The sequence below is a fragment of the Musca autumnalis genome, unplaced genomic scaffold (assembly GCF_047663935.1).
Source record: "Musca autumnalis isolate F117 unplaced genomic scaffold, ASM4766393v1 scaffold_2, whole genome shotgun sequence".
Classification (NCBI taxonomy): Eukaryota; Metazoa; Arthropoda; class Insecta; order Diptera; family Muscidae; genus Musca; species Musca autumnalis.
The window spans coordinates 154,033,332-154,054,459 of record NW_027411755.1 but is presented as its reverse complement, the minus strand read 5'-3'; positions in this window follow the sequence as shown (position 1 = coordinate 154,054,459).

The following is a 21,128-nucleotide window of genomic DNA, read 5'->3' as shown; positions in this document are numbered from 1 at the left end:
TTCCATGTTCACCGTTCTATATTATATATTTGTTTTGTATATCCTTTCCGCATACGAAGTCGCGGGTACTTTGCTAGTCACTTTATAAAGTACGGGAACAGGCCAAAAGAAAACGAAATAACAACAAATAAAGTTACAATTGTTTATTTTTTGTAGTGTTGTGTGTGCTTCCACTTGATAAGCCAATTGGCAAAATATCTACGATTGCGACTTCTGTATACAGTGCTAAATACGATGGACACTTGTTTTACTTATTACGCACAAGCAACAGTCTTGATGCGTCGTAAGTGTTTTTTTTTTTTTGTGGTGGTGGAAAAAATACAGAGTGCAATGAAACATATGCATTTAAAAGCGAAAGGCTTAAAAAACTTGTGCGTGCTTAATTGGCTTACGGGGCAAGTAACTCATTGATGATCTCTGTTCTATACAGTTTTCGAATAAGGATGTCTAAGGAAGGGAACAACATGTGGAAAACTTCAAAAATTGCTGTTTGAGTTACTGGCAACTTTAGCATTGACCTCACGCTAGCGCCAAATGTTTAGCAAGCCTCCAAAGTTGCCATTATATATTAATTTTAAATTAACACTTATTGTTTTCTTTATGGCGTACAAACAAACAACATTTGTCCCATTTTCACATTTATGGTCTGTACCTTTACTTTTCAAAATGACAAAACCTCCAAAAGTAGCAAAAGTTATGAACTGAGTAAAAATTGATAAAACTTGAAGATTCCTGCACGTAAAGTTACAGAGCTTTAATGTTATACATCAAAGCGTGATAAAAACAAATGTGCCGTATCTTCTAAAAAAATACTACGCACATTAAAGCGACTTTAAGAAAACTTGAAAAACCATTATTTAATTTAATTGTCCAGGGACGCATTTTGTAGAAACTAATGTTTATAAATGTACAACTGGCAATACTTCGTCGGTGTCATGCTTAAGTGTTCCATACGCCATTTTTTACTTTTGAGATACAGGTGGTTTATACAGTTTTTCGATATACTCTTTCTGAATTTCTAGTCGGCTTCGATCTGCTCTAGCTTCCGAGATATCCACGCATCGACTCGTAAACTTAAACTTTTTTCAGTTATGAAATTAATATTTTAAAAACTTACAAGTTTAAAAATAGATTTCAATAATCTTAACTTTAATTTTCGATCATGGTAAAATGAAAAAGGTAGTATCATCTGACAAAGGTAGGTAGATGCAACTCTGAATGCCTGTACTTGACCGTGTCAAATAAAAAACAACAAAAGTAGTTTATGACATTTCATAACAAAAAAATTTAAATACATTTGTTTATTATAAAGGCCCCCACTCATTTATCAGTCTGTGCCGTCAGTCCGATGAACCCTTTCTGTATGTGTGACTGACAAGTGTGTAGCACCAACCATCAGTCAAGTCTAAAAATCTTGAATTTCTCCTCCACAAATTAATGATTTCTACGTTTTTAGTGTTCCTACACGAACATTATTTTCTGTTTTTCAAAATTGTTTATTGACAATTTGAAAATAAACTCAATTCACCCAGACTGATGGGGGTTCATTTTGAAATCAAAACTATTTTGATTTTCATCAGTCTTGACAAAGTCACACATACATTCTCAAAATTTCAAAAATTTACACATACTACCATAAATGCTGGCAGTCAGACTGACTAATGAGTGGGGGCCTTAATACTTTCTTGTGTTTGGGAAAATAGCAGATTTTAAAAATTCCGGCTAATATTACAACTGGTACGTCCCCTAACCATTCATACCGTGGAGTGAATCTTTACTAACATTCACCACATCTCCCAGCAACAACAATAGGCAAAAACACATCAACATCAAGGATATTTACTATAACTGCGTCCCTTGTTTTTTATTATTGGTGCTGGAAACTTCTATTCTCTGCAGTACTGCGAGCTGAATACACCCAATCTAAATGCCAATGTTCAGGCAGGACCTCAGGCGACGTTATTTTTGAACATTAACATCAGCAGTCGCAAGTATTATTTGCTCAACCAAGCAAAACTAGAAATGATGCCACATTAAACCCACGGAAGAAGAAGCATGTGTCTACAACAGAAACCCTAACCAAATATTAGACCAAAAAAACAACAGTTACATCAGTTCTTAATAAAAATACATTAAATCCTCTATAATAACACGAGTCCTTCTTTCTATAAGAAGAGCTTACCATTTCAATAAAAGAAGCTTTGCACCTCCATGGTATATTCTGGTGTTTAAGTGAATAACCTTTCCTTTAATACCAGAAAGACTTTATGGTACAATAACGAGACCTTCTGGATTTATATAAGAATACCTTTTGGTCATCTTTCCTAGGAAACCCTCCTGGTCTCCATTTTAAGAAAGCTTTTTGGTTTAATATATAACGGTTTTTGGTCTGCTCTAAAGAGACCACCACCATATTCTGCAAGACTCCCTTACGACTAATTGTAGTCGTCTAAAAAAATAAGAAGTTTTGGTCTTCAATTGTTCATCTGCAAGAAGCAATTTTCGTAGTTTATAAAGAGGTCTTCTAGGTTCTTTCATAAGAATCGCTTATTGGGCTTATACTAGAAAGTATATGAGTCGTTCTTCAAGAAATACTACTACAAACAAGTAAAGATCTTAAAGCAGGCAAGACGAACTCCAGTAGGTCTATTCTGTAACTTTTATCAATTTAAAAGTTGTTAAAATTTCTTTTGTTTTTGTAACAACTACAAAACAAACAAATGAAATTGTTGTAAAATAAACAATGAGTAAAGTTGTTAAAAAGTTACTGAATAGGGGGGCAGGTTTATTAATATTAACTTCTGCCAAAGTCTGTATCGTGGACTACGTGGTGATTTTCTCATTCTATTTTAGATTTAGGTTAAATAATTCATTGAATATATCAGCCAATAAATACTATATTATTGAAATCGGTGTTTATATTGTATTGTGTAGGGCGATATATTATTGGTCCACCAACAGCAACATGTCTAATTAGTGTGGCTCCAGCTCCAAATTCAATTTGCATAACACCAACATGTCTAAGGCAGGCAGCTGGTTGGGAAGCATTTCATTACGATTTCTCTTCTCGTTTCTATGGAAACGAAAGGAATACATCTTCTTTTAATAGCACGAGGATTAAATAATAAATTTTAAATTCAAATTTGCTCGTTTTCATTTTTTATAATGTTTTTTAAGTTTAATTGACGTTTTTAGAAATGTTGGTATTTATACACAACACATAGTCCCAATTTACATTAGGCGAGTTTACTTGCGGCAATTGTCAGTTTGTAGGTGAGAGAGGGGGTTGAGAGGCAAAGGGTTACCATATGCCTCACCTATCTCTCCTACAAAATGACAATTGCGGCAAGTAAACTCGCCTAATGTAAATTGGGACATACATTTATGACAATGTCTGTCAAATTCAATTTGACAATGAACGTACTTCAAACTTAAAATATAAAAAAAAAATTTAATCAGCCGTTAGCATGAAATTCCCTTTTATTATTCTACCATGTTTTCGATTGAGAAACATTTAATTTATTGAGGCAAAGATGAAAAAAATGTTGTCGCTTTATTCCATGTAATGTACAATATTTCACATTTGTGTCATAAGTGTGGATTCGAACAAATCGACAAAATATTTTTTTTAAATATCTCTATAACTTTTATATTACAACACATATTCCTCTATATTTTTCTAATAATGTTCCATATACTATTAATAATATTTCAAGTCAAAAATATAAATATTTCCGTTAGTCATTTCCACTCAGTTGAAACGCAAAACATTAAAATGCGAGCTCAATACGAGCCAATGGCGTATGGAACACTTAAGCATGAGGCCGACGACATGTGAATACAATATTTACCTGCATCCGTCATACAGTTGCCTTTCTTCATAGCAATGGTACAGGTATTTCAATACTAAACACTACAATATTTTACATGGCCCTGCCACACGACGAAATAATTTTCATCAAATTATGTGCACTTAGATCGAGTTCTATAATAGGGTAATTTTATTAAATTTCTTTAGTGGGTAACTCTACCTAGAAAACCGTATAAAATGGGAAAGCTTTTAGTGCAAATTCCACTTTGTGAGACAAAAGACATGCTTTATGCCTTGTTCAGACTGACGGTAATTCGCTCTCTATTCGTTGTTCGACTGCAAATTACGATGTAATTACTTCACTTTCCATACAAAATTTTGAGAACGAACAGCGATTTGTGTACGTTGTTCAATTTAAATTACCTCAGAACGACGATAAAATATGTCCCATCTCTAACAAATGAGAAAATTTATCGAAATAAATTAAATATAACAGGAAAAATATAAAATTTCAAACTTATTAAAAACCCAAACATTTTTAGAAAAACTACAAAACATGAATGAAAAGTTATCGGTTTAACCACTAGTATACATTCCAATTGTAGCAACTTTTCTCTTCTCGTTTATTGCAGTTGCATTTCTTGTCCATCGTTTCAAATACGCGTACAAATTTAGAAACAAAAATCAAATGCCTGCCAGAAAGTCTGTATACCAAAAATTTATTTTGGCAGGTCTCTCTCTCGTTAATTTTGAATGTAGAAAAATTAAAAAATTTGCTGAAAACACCAAATTGTGAGAAAAAATAGAAAAGATGAATGAAAATAATATAATTAGATATTAAATAGTTATCTGAAAGAAGGACAAATAGTTTTTCAGTTCAAATCAATTAATTTTACTCGTCTTTTGGACGGAACTTTCTTTAAAATCAGTAAATAAAAAGTATGAAAATATGAATCATGAACGGGTTAATACGTGTACGTAATTATGAGTGCGAACAACGTGATTCAAATGCTGGTATGAACATGACATTACACAGGTATAACAAACAAGACAGAATTTATTAACAATTTTATGATTCAATTTACCATTATCTTAGTCCCGGTCAAAATAGAGTAAATTTCATTAAAAAATTTCATGTAATTAGGCGTTTTTTAAATGATTTTACTCTACTATGGAAGTCGATCTAGAGACGCATAATTTCATGCAGTTTCCTCAATGAAATCACTCTAGTGTGGACCGGAACTTACATTACTCAAATAAAAGACAACAAATTTTCCAACATTTCAACGCCATCTGTATAACCTGACGACAACTATTTGCCAACTCAATTCAAAAAAGCTTTAGAACAAACTTTTCGTTGGGGAAATACGATATTAGGAATGCACAACAGCGCCATCTCCGGCTATCAAATAATTAGTACAGTGGCGCTGCAAACATTTTGAAGTCTATACCTTCATTAGTCTATGGCAGATACACAAACCACGAAGCAAAACGATAAACCACTAAAGTTTGTTGAAGAAAATGTAGATGGCATTGTCTATAAGCGTTTCGTAATTTCGGCCAAAATCAAGTCCCTGTCCACACTAGCGTGAATTTCATTAAAAAATTTCATGAAATTAGGTGTGCTTAAATCGAATTCCCCACTACAGCAATTTTATGACTTTACTCTACTATGGACGTCGATCTAGAGACGCATAATTTCATATCAAAATTTCAGTGAAATGACTGTAGTGTGGCCCGGGACCAAGCAAAATTTACCATGATTTTACATACAAAAATTAAAACATCTCATTTCGTGATTTCAGCGAAATCAACATCGAAATCACAGTACTCATGATATGCAACCCTGATTTTGCCTAAAAAAGTACCAAATATTGCAACACATTTCACGTATCACAATAAAAAAGGTAGGTGGCAAGTTGCTGCAACCAAAAATTTTTTTATCGAAATTTGTAAACAGGTTAACAGGCCTACAGAAGGTCGGCCATTAAGGGTACTGACTAGCCATAAATCCTCGACTGAATTTAATAAATCCAGTACAAATCTCATTGCATTTAGATATACATATTGGAGGATTTAAATGGCAATCAGCTGATTTTTGTTCATAGCACAATTGCCAAGGTAGATGCATCAGCCCATCTGATCGAATTTGAAACTTCAAAAGAATTTTTTGTAAATTGAATTCGACTAAAAAAACATACGTCAAATTACAAATTTATTGTTCAATACTGAAAATGTTAGCACATTATGCTACTATTGCTAACTAGAGAGCAAATAAAGAATTATTTTATCGCAGTTTGCCCATCTAAAATAAATAAACGAATTATTTTATCGTTTAGACATCGTAAATATTAGGCTTGGTTGATAAAACTCAGCTTTGTACATCAAAACAAATTTAATTTTTCCGCCTTGTTTACAAATTTAACATTATGCTACTATTGCTAACTAGAGAGCAAATAGAGAATTATTTTATCGCAGTTTGCCCATCTAAAATAAATAAACTAATTATTTTATCGTTTAGACATCGTAAATATTAGGCTTGGTTGATAAAACTGAACTTTGTACATCAAAACAAATTTAATTTTTCCGCCTTGTTTACAAATTTTTACATTTTAAATTATTTTTAGTGTAGCAATTCACCTATGCATCTACCTTGTTTCTTGTGCCAGCTTGCAACTTTTTAGCTTTGTTCCCGTACTTTTTAATAGTAAAACTCGTAAAAGAGAGAAAGAGGGAAAAATTGTTGTAACACAAAAGTTTTTTCAAAAAGTTCGGGAACGCAAAAATGGAAAAAACGTCAAAAAAGCTGGAACAAATGTCAAAGTCGGCATACCAGCCAATCAAACGCCGGCATCCATGTTACTATTTTTACACGCTCTAATTTGTCGAGTAAAAAGTTTTTAAAGAGAGCGGCATTCAGCGCCATTTTTGTTTAAAGAGAAGTGAACATTTTACAACTTTTCTGTGTACGGGAACGCTTTTTCGAGTAAAATGTGTAAAAGTCGTAAAAATTGTAAAAACTTTTTAGTTCTGGAACACAGCTTTTGTATTTTCTAGCAACATCCCAGCCAGCATTTTTTGAAAATTTTAATCAAACTCGAGTCTTTTTTGATCCGACTGCACGATTAAAAAGTTGGAATATGAGCTCATTTTCTGATCATAAATGACTCATTTGTCGGGAGGAAAACGTAACCTCAGGCGACTCTTCTAAACAAGTCACAAATGAGTCTTCCTCTGCATTAGTTTCGAGTCATTTTTGCCCATTTTCTGATGGTATATAAAGTCTTTTTCGAGTCGTATTTTAATCATTTATTGGTGATTTGTTGATTAATTTGGGACTCTTTTTCGAGTCTTTTTTGAGTCATGTTTATTATCGTTTACGAGTCTTTAGGGAGTCATTTATGAGTTTTTTTTATTAGACGAAAACATTAAAAGAATTTTCTTTTTATTCTTCTTTTTTTGTTCTTTCCTTTGTTGTGTTGTCTTTTCTGCTTTGCTATGACTTTTAATTATCCCCTTTACCCGAACGTGTGTTGTGTTTGTCTATAATCTTAATATTATACGTTACATTTACATCAAATTTTTGTAGAAAGTGTATATGAGAATTATTTTCAACAAAACAAAAATAAAACAAAACAATCAGTATTTAATCACCTTTCTGTTCAAAATATGATCAGAAGAAACGTAATTATAATCACTTTTCAAATACTTGGATGACCATTTTTTGATTAAGCATTTTTCAATCTTCTGATGATCAAAATGTGACAATAAATAACGAAAAAATAGTCACATTTTAAACGCCTAAATGATTTATTTGTGATTACTACACATTTGTTGTTGTATTTTAATTTGAACTCTTTTCAATCGTTACAGGGAGTCACTTTGGAGTCCCTTTCTGATCATACAAGCGACTTAATCATTTTTTGATCACCAAAAGGACTCTAAAATTACCCCTCAATGTGATTTTTGAAAAAACAATCTTCCAAATGCTGGCTGGGATGTTGCAAAAATGCCAGATTTAAAACAAATCCACTCAATACGAGTATTTATTTTTGTATGGGAAATCTGGTAGATTTTGGCTGGATTTAGCAAATAAAACCTGATAATGTGCTAAATCCGGCTCATGAAGTCATATCTAAATGGGCTATTAACAACATTTGACAACAAACATAATAGATTTTAAATTATTGTGATTTTAGTTTCTTTGTATTTTAAATCACAATAATAGGTCTGTACGATAACTCAAAAGTTTGTACAAATGTGTAGAAACTTTTACAAAATGCTGTTCGATGAAAACCTTGTTCAGTAAAAGTAGTGCAAGTAGTTGCAAGAACTTGCAAATACTTTTTATTTACGAAGTTATCGAACAGGCCTAACGTTTTTGACATCAAACATAATAATCAGCTGGGCTTATTGGCCGAACTTATGTAGGCCTTGCAAGTTAAAAAAATTAATTTACATTTGGTCTGTTCCAGTACTGCAAGAATCTACTAATTTTTACTATTTTTTCCGATAACATAAAAATAAAAATAGTAGCTTCTTGCAGGTTCTGGAACAGAGCATTTGTTACAACGTTAATTTGTATTGAATTCCTGTGTTTATTCATGGTAAAATTAGCAAATGAGCGAAAAGTCAAAAACAGTGTCGGAACTGAAAATTTTCAGAAAATGCCAAAACTCTAGCAGAAAGTCAAAATCAACGTATCAGGCAATCCGATGTCAGCAAACAAGCTGCTAGTTTCTACTCGGCCAAATTTGTATAGAAGAAAATGTTATTCTGCTCAATTTTTTTAAAGAGAAGTGCGAGTTTATTTCTCGGACGCATTTCTTTAAAAAATAGTGCAAGTACTACGATAACAACATAAAGGAAAATATGTTATCGTAAAAAATAGTAAAAATTTGTCGATTCTTGCAGTTCTGGAACAGAAGATTCATCAATCATAATTTCTAAATATGATGCTTTAACGATAAAACAATTTTTCATTTGTACATTTGTTAGTATTATGCCAAGTTTATACTTGCGCTCCAAAATCCACTGGATTTCACGAAATCTTGAAATACACCCCGGTGTTTACACTTATTTTTTTGTTGATTTCGAACATATCACAATAATCAAGGTAGATGCATATGCGCAGCTGATCGAACATGAATTTTCAAAACAAGTTGTTGTAAATTGAATTATTCATCAAAATATACGACAATATAGAACTTTGCAACTTTATTTCGAAAATTATCGTACAATTATCTATATATCGTATAAATTGTGTATAGTATTAACAAATGAAAAAATACAAAATGATTTTATCGTTGAGACATAATAATAATAAATTTTGATAGATAAAATTTGTGTTCAGAACTTGCAAAATATTAATATTTGCAGCAGTTTTCCCGTTTAGTGCTAAAAATGTGTTCCCGTACTCCGAAATCTAGCAAGATTTGTACTTCTCTTTGAACAAAAATAGCGCCGAATAAAACCCTATTCTCCTGTTTTTGGCAATACAATTTTGGCCTAGTATAAACTAGCTGCATGTTAATTGGTATCTAGATACGATAGCTGATACGTTGATTTTGACATTTCTGCTGCAGTTTTTGCAATTTTCGTCATTTTTTCGTTCCCGTATTTTTTTAAGAAATTTGTATGCGGAAGCAATTTTTTACAATTCGCTCTTTTTTTAACATTACCATTAAAAAGTACGGGAACACAATGAAAAATAGCATTGTAACAAAGTAATTTAATATTTCTTTCACATTGTTTACAAATTTTGATACAAATTTTTTTTTTTGTTGCAGCAATTGACCATCTACCTTGTTTATTGTGATACGTGAAAAGTGTTGCAACTTTTGGTACTTTTTTAGGCAAAACCAGGGTTGTATATCATGTGTACTGTGATTTCGATGTTGATTTCGCTGAAATCACGAAATAAGATGATTTCATTTTTGTATGCGAAATCATGATAAATTTTGCATGATTCCGCGCGAAATCACGAAACGCCTTCGAAATCACGAAAAGACGCCGAATGTAAACCAAACATTAGGCTATGTTTAAATTAGCAATAGGTTACATTAGAGTTGTTTGCAGGTTAACCCACTTCATGAGGATTTATTTAACGTTTACGCTATGAATTGACATTTGAAACCGAAACGCACTGGGTTAATCCGGTTAAGTGTAACCGCAATATTATAGCCTTTTGCAGGGTTAACCTTCTTTATGAGGATTTATTTGAAGTATAAGCAATGGAATTGACATTTAAAACCCAGTGGGTTTTTCAAATCCTGTTATATATAAACGTACTATTATAATAATTGTTCCACAAACATCCCTGATGGGACAAGGGAGACTTCTCTCATATCAATGAGTGCACCACGATTCATATTAGCTCAATGATGTGGGACCTACTGTTTATTGCCGAGTCCGAACGGCGTGTACTAAGACACCACTTGCAGAGAAGTTTTACATGGCTGAAATACTCAGGAAATGTCGCCAACATCACTGAGAAGTATTTTGCCACCATTCAAAAATGTGATGTTGCCTGGCCTGGGAATCGAACCAACGACCTTTAGCGTGCAAAGCGGGTGTGCATACCATTGCTCCATGGTGGCACCCGTACTATTATACACAGTAATTATGACATATGTACAGTTTTACGATGAATTTCCAAAGTGTTCCTTATGCTTAGTTTACATTTACGAAATCCACTCGAATTCAACTGTCAATTCCATTGCTTAAAAGTAGGGCTGCTCAAAGGGCGCACTTCTGCTGTCGGTGTGTGTCAATTTGCTCACTCACACAATTGAAATAGAGAGCTTTTGTTTTTGAAATGAAAATTTTCATGGTTTAATAAGAAAGGTTAGCTAAAGCTTTGTGTCAGTTTAAATTTTTTCTTTCGAATATTCCTAAAACTTCAAAACAATATACACAATCTGTGTAGGTGTGTGTAATATTTGAATAATAGGCCGTTTACATATAACAGGGTTAACCCAGTGGGTCTGGGTTTCAAATGTCATTTCCATTGTGTATACTTCAAATAAATCCTCATAAAGAAGGTTAACCCTTCAAAAAACTATAATCTAAACGCCGTATAATATGCCAAACAATTTTAAAAACAATCGAATTCAATGATTTTTAAAATTGTTTTAAGACCATTTGTATGGAAGAAATTCTTCAGATTTGCATTGGAATAAACATTTAATCATATCCACCATTCGATTATGTGGAGAAACCATGGCACATCATTCATTTTTCGCGTTTTTTATAAAATGCTCAAAAAAGATATTATAAACAAACACACTTGTTGCTTTTGTGTTTACTGATTTGAAGTAATAGGAATTCAGGAAAAACCAGGGCTCTATAGATTGTTTTCATTTAAATCTACCTCTTTACTTATACCATGAAAAATTTCAATACACACATTTTTCCATTACACAAGACAACCCAACAAACCAACATTACTCGAACAAAACAACATATTTGAATTATAATTTCTTGAGAAGTCACTGGAGAATAAACGAAACATTATTCTCTTGAAAATAATGAATTGTGTATGCTAATTATTAGCTTATCCGTGTAATTGTAGAATGTATTTATACGAATTATTTTTCGTAAATTTTATAAAATCAGACTGAATGGTATGTTGGGAACTATCAAAATGTTTGTGTTTCAAAACCAACACAATAACAAAATATGTTTGTAGTTGTATGAGCAACCCTACTTAAAAGTCAACCGATATCCACCCGATTTCAACTGTCAATGGAATAGATAGTTGAAATCGAAGTCTTGTGCCACACGCTGAAACTTGCACTAAAAACGTTCCCATTTTATAGGGGTTCATAGATCGTGTTACGCACTACAACATTTTAATAAAATTACTCTAGTGTGGAACTAGATCTAATAGCTCATTTATACCCCGGTTACACTTAACCGGATTAACCCAGTGGGTTTGGATTTCAAATGTCAATTCCATAGCGCAAACGTCAAATAAAACCTCTCAAAGTGGGTTAACCCGGCAAAAAACTCTAGTGTTATAGCTCATTTAGACTAGCCATAAATCCTCGACTGGTTTTAATAAATCCAGTACAAATCTCATTGCATTGAGATATACATTTTGGAGGATTTAAATGGCAGTCAGCTGATTTTTGTTCATAGTACAATTACCAAGGTAGGTGCATCAGCCCATCTGAACGATAGTGCAACGTCAAAAGAATTTTTTGTAAATTGAATTCGTCTCAAAAAACATACGTCAAATTACAAATGTATTGTTTAATACTGAAAATGTTAGCACATTATGCTACTAATGCTAACTAAAGAGCAAATAAATTATTATTTTATCGCAGTTTGCCCATCTAAAATAAACAAGTAAGAAAAGAGTTAAGTTCGGCCGGGCCGAACTTTTTATACCCTCCACCACAAATTTCAGCCATTTCGGTGGATTAATGTGACCACAACCTTCAAAATACCGAAATTCGGAAGGTAAAAATTTCTGGGGGAAAGTTTTATAAGCCTAAAGAAGACTAAATACCAAATTTCAGCCATCTCGGTGTGATAATGAGGCTAAACCCTTCAAAATATCGAAAATCGGGAGATATCGTATTATGGGGGCTATATCAACACGTGGACCTATATATAAATTGTATAGTAGAAATGTTTCTTAGTCTCTGGAAACACAAATACAAAGTTACAACAGACACTTTGGTCAAATGGGTCGGATACATTCAAAATATATTAAAATGACGCGTACTATAAAGGGGGCCTTATGTGGGGGCTAAACCAAAACGTGGACCTATATAACCCAACTTTGGTAGGAATGTTGTCTGGCCTCTGAAGACACAAAGTACCAAATTACAACCAATACCGCGGTCAAATGGGTCTAATACGTTCAAAATATACTAAAATGACGCGTACTTTATATGGTGCCTTATATGGGGGCTATACCAAAACGTGGACCTATATAACCCAACTTTGGTAGGAATGTTTTTTGCCCTCTGGAGACACAAAATACCAAATTACAACCAATTCTGTGTTCAAATGGGTCTAATACATTCAAAATATACTAAAATGACGCGTACTTTATATGGGGCCTCATATGGGGGCTATACCAAAACGTGGACCTATATAACCCAACTTTGGTAGGAATGTTTTTTGGCCTCTGGAGACACAAAGTACCAAATTACAACCAATTCGGTGGTAATATGGGACAAATATCTTAAAAACTCCTTAAAACGACGACGCGTCACGCGTCATTTTGTATGGGGGCTATAGGAAAGCGTGGACCTACATAGCCCGCTTTCAATACCAAAAGTCCTACGTAAATATAACATATTTTCCCAAAGTTTCATCAACCTACTTGAATCCGTTCGGACGCTAGAGTGATTTTCACAGACGGACAGACGAACGGACATGGCTATATCGATGTAGAATTGCACGCTGATCAAGAATATATATACTTTTTGGGGTCTACAATGATTATTTCGAGTAGTTACAAACGTAGTGACAAACTTAATATACCCCCATCCTATGGTGGAGGGTATAATAAACGAATTATTTGATCGTTTAGACATCATATATATTAGTCTTGGTTGATTAAAATCAACTTTGTACATCAAAACAAATTTAATTTTTCCGCCTTGTTTACAAATTTTTACATTTTAAATTATTTTTAGTGTAGCAATTCACCGATGCATCTACCTTGTTTCTTGTGCCAGCTTGCAACTTTTTGTATTTTCTAGCAACATGTTGCTAAAAACAGAGTTGTATACGAGGATTTATGCCAGATTTAAAACAAATCCACTCAATAGGAGGATTTATTTTTGTATGGGAAATCTGGTAGATTTTGGCTGGATTTAGCAAATAAAACCTGATAATGCACTAAATCCGGCTAATGGTGTCACATCTAAATGGCATATATATAAAAGACGAAAATTGATTTTTTATGTTTCTTTTTGACATTGCTGCCAGATCTACCATTTTTCCGTTCCTTTACTTTTCTGGTAAAACTGTTCATGAGAGAGCAATTTTGAGCAATTTTGACACTTTTCTCTTTTACCACCCTTACCATTAAAAAAGTAAAAGAACAAAGCTATTGTCAGTTTTAAATGACAGCTTTGTTGGTGCTTGCTAGTGTGGCCGTTCATTTTTGTCATTCATCATGCAACCACAAAATATTTTGTGGTTGCTGGACGCTTGGACAGTTATCGATAATTGCAAAAAATCGTCATTCAAAACTGACAATAACTTTGTTCCTTTACTTTTTTAATGGTAAGGGTGGTAAAAGAGAAAAGTGTCAAAATTGCTCAAAATTGCTCTCTCATGAACATTTTTACCACAAAAGTAAAGGAACGGAAAAATGGCAGGTCTGGCAGCAATGTCAAAAAGAAACATAAAAAATCAATTTTCGTCTTTTATTTCACAGTTTTTAATTTAGTTTTGTCAGCTTTCGACTTTTTCTTAATTTAGTTTTGTCAGTGTTCGACTTTTTCTTCCATTTTCTTTTTCATTGTGAAATAATCGTCAAACAAAAGTCGAAAAATCAGTTCTGCCATTTTTTACCTGCAGAAATTTTGCTCGTAGCCTGTGGTAGAAGAGAAAGCCATTTTCGCTCTCTCTCCACTCTCACTCTCTTAAAAATTGCTTCCAGTTTTGCCACTTTTCGGGGTTACGGAACGCTTTGCAGGTTAAAAATGGTAACCTCAGGTAAGTAAAGGAACACAGCTAATGTGTATTGTACTTTACAGAATCACACTACTGGTGTGATACCACTACCTGGGTAATGCTTGGTTTACATTCGGCGTCGTTTCGTGATTTCGAAGGCATTTCGTGGTTTCGAGCGAAATCCAGCAAAATTTATCATGATTTCGCATACAAAAATGAAATCATATCATTTCGTGATTTTAGCGAAATCACAGTACTCATGATATACAACCGTGTTTTTGCTTAAAAAAGTACCCAAAGTTGCATCACTTTTCACGTAACGTAATAAACAAGGTAGATGATCAATTGCTGCAACCAACAATTTTACAATGTTAAAATGATATTTTTCATTGTGTTCCCGTACTTTTTAATGGTAATGTTAGAAAAAAAAAACGAATTGTCAAAAACTGCTTTCGAATACAAATTTCTTAAAAAATACGGGAACGGAAATTTGACGGAATTTGCAAAAACTCCAGCAGAAATGTCAAAATCAACGTATCAGCTATCATATTCAGATACCAATAAACATGCTGCTAGTTTCTACTATGCCAAATTTTTATAGCAGAAAACCGGAGAAGAGGGTGTTGTTATTCAGCGCTATTTATGTTTCAAAGCGAATATCTCCGCTTCTATAAGGGGTATATCCAAAGCAAACCTGCTAATGAAAGTCGAAAATATCACCTTTGCAACGATGTAACGTAGGTTGTCGTAGGTGGTCAAACAACGAAGATATCGCAATAGCCGCTAATAGAACACAACTTTTCATTTTTGAGATTTTAATAATAAGTCCCGGGCCACACTACAGTAAATTCATTGAAATTTTGATATCATGGTTTAATAAGAAAGGTTAGCCAAAGCTTTATGTCAATTTAAATTTTTTCATTCGAGTATGCCTAAAACTTCAAAACAATATAAACAAACTGTGTATGTGTGTGTGGTGTTTGAATAATATGCCAAACAATTTTAAAAACAATCGAGTTCAATGATTTTTAAAATTGTTTTTAGACCATTTGTGTAGAAGAAATTGGTGAGATTTGCATTGAAACAATCAGTTTATCATATTCACAACTCGATTATGTGGAGAAAACTTAACTCTTCATTCATTTTTCGCGTTTTTTATAAAATGCTCAAAAAATGCATTGTAAACAAACCCACTTGTTGCTTTTATTTTGAAGTTTTAGGAATTCAAGGAAAACAAGGGTTCTATAGATTTTCTTTATTTAAATCTACCTCTTTACTTATACCATGTTTGATATGAAATTATGCGTCTCTAGATCGACGTCCATAGTAGAGTAAAACCATAAAATTGCTGTAGTGGGGAATTCGATTTAAGAACAACTAATTTCATAAACTTTTTGAATGAAATTCACGCTAGTGTGGACCGGGACTAATGACGAATATCGCAGCTTTGGTTCGGGACCATCTAAAAGCAAATCCTAACTATGAAAGTAAAAAATCCCATCTTTACAATGATGTAAAGCAGGTTGGCGTAGGTATCCAAATAACGGAGATACATATAATAGTCGGTAATACATCCCATTTTTTATTTTTTTTATAATCACGCAATTTTGATTGGATCGTCACGGTCCCACAGAGGAAAAAACCTTTTGATTTTTGATAATGGTCGGATATTATTCAGGGGTCGGAATGTGAAAAAACGTATTTGGAGAAAAGGCCTACGTTTTATTTCAAAGCTAATATCTCTCTTCTGTAGGAGTAATATCGAAAGTAAAACCTGGCAAGGAAAGTAGAAAATATCACCTATACAACGATGTGAAGTAGGTTGTCATAGGTGGTCAAACAGCAGAGATATCTTTATAGTCGGAAATGCATCCCTTTTTTTCATTTTTGTGCAATCACACTACGAAATTTTGATCGGATCCTCACGAAATTTTGGGGGTTGATGGGGGTCTAACAGAGAAAGAAGCCTATTGATGGTTGGAGTACATCCCACTCTTCCATTTTTTTTATTTGGGTTGTACTGACGATGCACTAAATGCGTTTCAACAAAATTAACCTGTGTTAATGAAGACATTCAGAGCAAAGGCGCTAACTAGGCGTTTACACAAGACAGACAGTCTGCAAATTCAACCCTGATTTACTAACACATACATACATTTGTCGGCTGTCTCCTAGCTGTCCATCATTTTTTTCACAGACAGTAGGGAAGACAAATTTTTGTCATTTTTGTAAAAATAAGTAAGATAATAATTGAAATGTGTTGAAAACAAAAGAACATGAACAAGAAGAAAATATGTGAACGGAAAACAAAAAGAAATCGACGATTTTCATTCATTTTTTACAACTGTTTTTTCAGTTGTCTGGACGCCTGCGTCACTGAGGCAAGTTTTGGGTTTTTGACAATCAATACATGTACTCAACTGTCCTGTCATGTGTAAACGCACGGTAAAGGCCTGCGTACATAAGCTGCCTTGCTTTCCTGCTTCATTTCTGACATAATAAAAATAAAAGAATAAAGAAGGCCGAGCAAATTTCGAACTGGGTTGCCCTTTTTTATTCTTTTATCAGAAGCAAGCAAGGTAATGCCAAGTTTACGCTTGCGCTCCAAAATCCACTGGATTTCACGAAATCCTGAAATACACCACGGTGTTTACACTTATTTTTTTTTTTGTTGATTTTAAACAGATCACAATAATCAAGGTAGATGCATATGCGCAGCTGATCGGCAAAACAAGTTTTTGTAAATTGAATTAGTCATCAAAAATATTTGACAATATACAACTTTATTTCGAAAATTATCGTAAAATTATCTATATATAGTATTAATTGTGTATAGTACTAACAAATGAAAAAATAAAAAATGATTTTATTGTTAAGACATCATAATAAGCTTCGTTCCCGTACTTTTTAATAGTAATACCCCGGTTACACTATTGAAGGTTAACCCACTGGGTTTAATAGATCCAGTGGGTTAATCTTTGCTGGTTACACTTAGCTTTTCGAGGATATAAACTGTCAGCTGATGTTTGTTTACGTATACATACAAAATAACTAATAAAGTCGTGTTTTACACTTTTACAATTTCTCGTACGAGGTATCGTCCCCTCTTTGCTCATATTGGTATATTTTACACACAGGGATACATTTTTGTATCATAGTATCAAGCGTACTTTTTGTTAAAAAAGTGTCTAATGTAAAAAAAATAATTTTATGATTTTCAAATAACTTTAGATTTATTAACTCCATAAAATCTCATGCGACCAATCGTAAACGTGTAAAACACGACTAACTCTGTTGCAAAAACAGTTGCAACTTTTGGCACTTTTTAAGTAGAGTTGGATTTTTTTGCACAAATACCGGATACAACACTGTATTTTTGGTGGATTTGTGCCGGATTTAAAATAAACCCAGTCGTGAGAGGATTTAATTTTTGTATGGCAAATCTGGTCAGATTTGACCAGATTAAGCAATAAATCCTCATGAAGTGGGTTAACCCGGCAAAAAGCTGTAGTGTAACCGTGCTATAAAACTAGTAAAAGAGAGGACTGTAAAAAAATTATTCTCACATAAGTTTTTTGAAATAGTTCGGGAGCGGAAAATGGAAAATACGTCAAAAAACTGGAAAAAATGTCAAAGCCAGCGTATAAGGCAATCGGACGCCGGCAACCACGACTAGTTCTGGAACAAAGCTATAATAAATTTTGATAGATAAAAGTTGGGTTCAGAATCTGCAAAAATATTTCTTATTGCAATAGTTTTTCCGTTTAGTGCTAAAAATGCGTACTCGTACTCCGAAATCTGGCAAAAGTTGGACTCCTCTTTAAACAAAAATAGCGCCGAATAACACACTCTTCTCATGTTTTCTGCCATACAATTTTGGCCTAGTAAAAACTAGCAGCATGTTCATTGGTATTTAAATACGATAACTGATACATTGATTTTGACATTTCTGCTGGATTTTTGCAATTTCCGTCTTTTTCCGTTCCCGTATTTTTTAAGAAATTTGTATGGGGAAGCAATTTTTGACAATTCGCTCTTTTTTCTAATATTACCATTAAAAAAGTACGGGAACCCAATGAAAAATAGCATTGTAACAAATAATTTAATATTTTTTTTTTCACATTATTTACAAGTTTTGATACTAAAATTTTTTGTTGCAGCAATTGACCATCTACCTTGTTTATTGTGATACGTGAAAAGTGTTGCAACTTTTGGTACTTTTTCAGGCAAAGACAGGGTTGTATATCATGTGTACTGTGATTTCGATGTTGATTTCGCTGAAATCACGAAATGAAATGATTTCATTTTTGTATGCGAAATCATGATAAATTTTGCATGATTCCGCGCGAAATCACGAAACGCCTTCGAAATCACGAAACGACGCCGAATGTAAACCAAGTATAAGCAGGCAAGGCAGCTTATGTACTCACCCATTAAGGGTTGTTTACACCATCTATCAATGTCGTATGAGATGTCAAATTTTCTACCTGCGAATGTTGTACAAATAGTGTGACCACTATGAAAATTTTCATCTATCAAAATGATTTGGCAACTCATATGTAAATTTTTCATTTAGGGAGCGCTCTATTTGATACGGCATTCTCGTATGTAAACATAAATTTATCAGCTGTTTTCTGGCATTCTCAAAAAAAAATTGAAAAACAAAATCTTTTAAAAAAGAAAATGGAAAGTTATGTATATTTAAGTATTTAGAAAAGTAAATAAAGGGTGTTTATAATGTTATTTTCAGATCGATTGGTCGAAAGGAGCAGTGTTGGAAATTATTGCTTTGTGGCAAAACATGAAGGCCTCTATAACCCCAAAAACCTATTCTACCACAACAAACATGCTAGATAGTCATTTTTCTTCAACCAAAATTAAAAATTTGCGCAAATTTGTAACTCAACAATAAATGTAAACAATGACAAAAACAGCTGTTTTTATATTTATAGGTTATGTCATACGAAAATAACACTTGTAGGTATGAACGCACAAATTGAAAGTTGTATGGATGACGTCAATTTTGACAAACATAGAGAATGTCGAATAGGTGAAAGAAATGACATTGACATTGACATTGATAGATGGTGTAAACAGCCCTTTAATAGGTACTTTACACGATATGTTTTTTACATATGAGTTGTCACTTTGCATATACATTTTGTATGGGAGAAGTGACAAGTCATATGTAAAAAAACGTACCGTGTAAAGTACCCATAAGCTATCCCAATTTTAATATTTTGCATTTTACCAATCAAAAGCATATGAACAAAGGTAGTGGTGTAGGGTATCACATAGTCGGCCCCGACCCGACTATAGCCTTGGCTCACTTGTTTATTTTTTCATTTGTTAGTATTATACCCAATTAATACGATATATAGATATCTTTATTGAAATCCAGTGGATTTTGGATCGTAAATAGAAGGTTACACTACAGCTTTTTACCGGGTTAACCCACTTCATGAGGATTTATTGCTTAATAGTACGGTTACACTACAGTTTTTTGCCGGGTTAACCCACTTCATGAGGATTTATTGCTTAATCTGGTCAAATCTGACCAGATTTGCCATACAAAAATTAAATCCTCTCACGACTGGGTTTATTTTAAATCCGGCACAAAGCCACCAAAAATACAGTGTTGTATTCGGTATTTGTGCAAAAAAATCCAAATCTACTCAAAAAGTACCAAAAATTGCAACTGGTTTTGCAACAGAGTTTGTCGTGTTTTACACGTATACGATTGGTCGCATGAGATTTTATGGAGTTAATAAATCTAAAGTTATTTGAAAATCATAAAATTATTTATTTTTTTACATTAGACACTTTTTTTAACAAAAAGTACGCTTGATACCATGATACAAAAATGTATCCCTGTGTGTAAAATATACCAATATGAGCAAAGAGGGGACGATATCTTTATTTCTTTATTTCTTTATTTCATAATAGTCTATAGAACAATGTTCCTTACAGACTAGGACTAAAAATAAAATGTACATATAATTTACTTGTTATATACATACATAAGAAAGGGAATTACAATAAAAATCTTTTTAAAGTTTCTTTGAAAGTGTTTTTTGATGCGCTAAATTCAATAAGGCAGGATCGATTAAGATTGTTATAGTTTATTAATGCCCTATTTATAGGGCTATTTAAGGTATAATTGGATCGATGACAATCAATATGAAACATGTTAAAGTTCCGAAGATGTCGTATTGGCACGTTGAAGGTAATTTTTTCCAAAAGACAAGAGCAATCAATACTATAGTTGACAATGTCATAGATAAAAATCATGGAATGCAATTTTCTTCTCCACTCCAATATATCCAAATGAATGAGGAGACAACGGGACTCGTAACTTGGAAAAGGCTGAGTGAAATTAATATTCGATAAGGCATATTTAATAAATTTTCTTTGTATTTTTTCCAAACGGTTTATTTGAATTTTAGTATAGGGACTCCAAATAATGGATCCGTATTCTAATTTAGATCGGATAAAAGAAGTATACAGGAGTTTTAACGTATAAGGATCTCTAAACTCCGCAGAATTACGTTTAACAAAAGCGAGTAAAGAATACACTTTAGGTATTAATGAATCAATGTGAGGGGTAAACGAAAGCTTATGATCAAAAAGAATTCCTAAGTCATCTTTTTCATCAACTTTATTCAAATTGTGA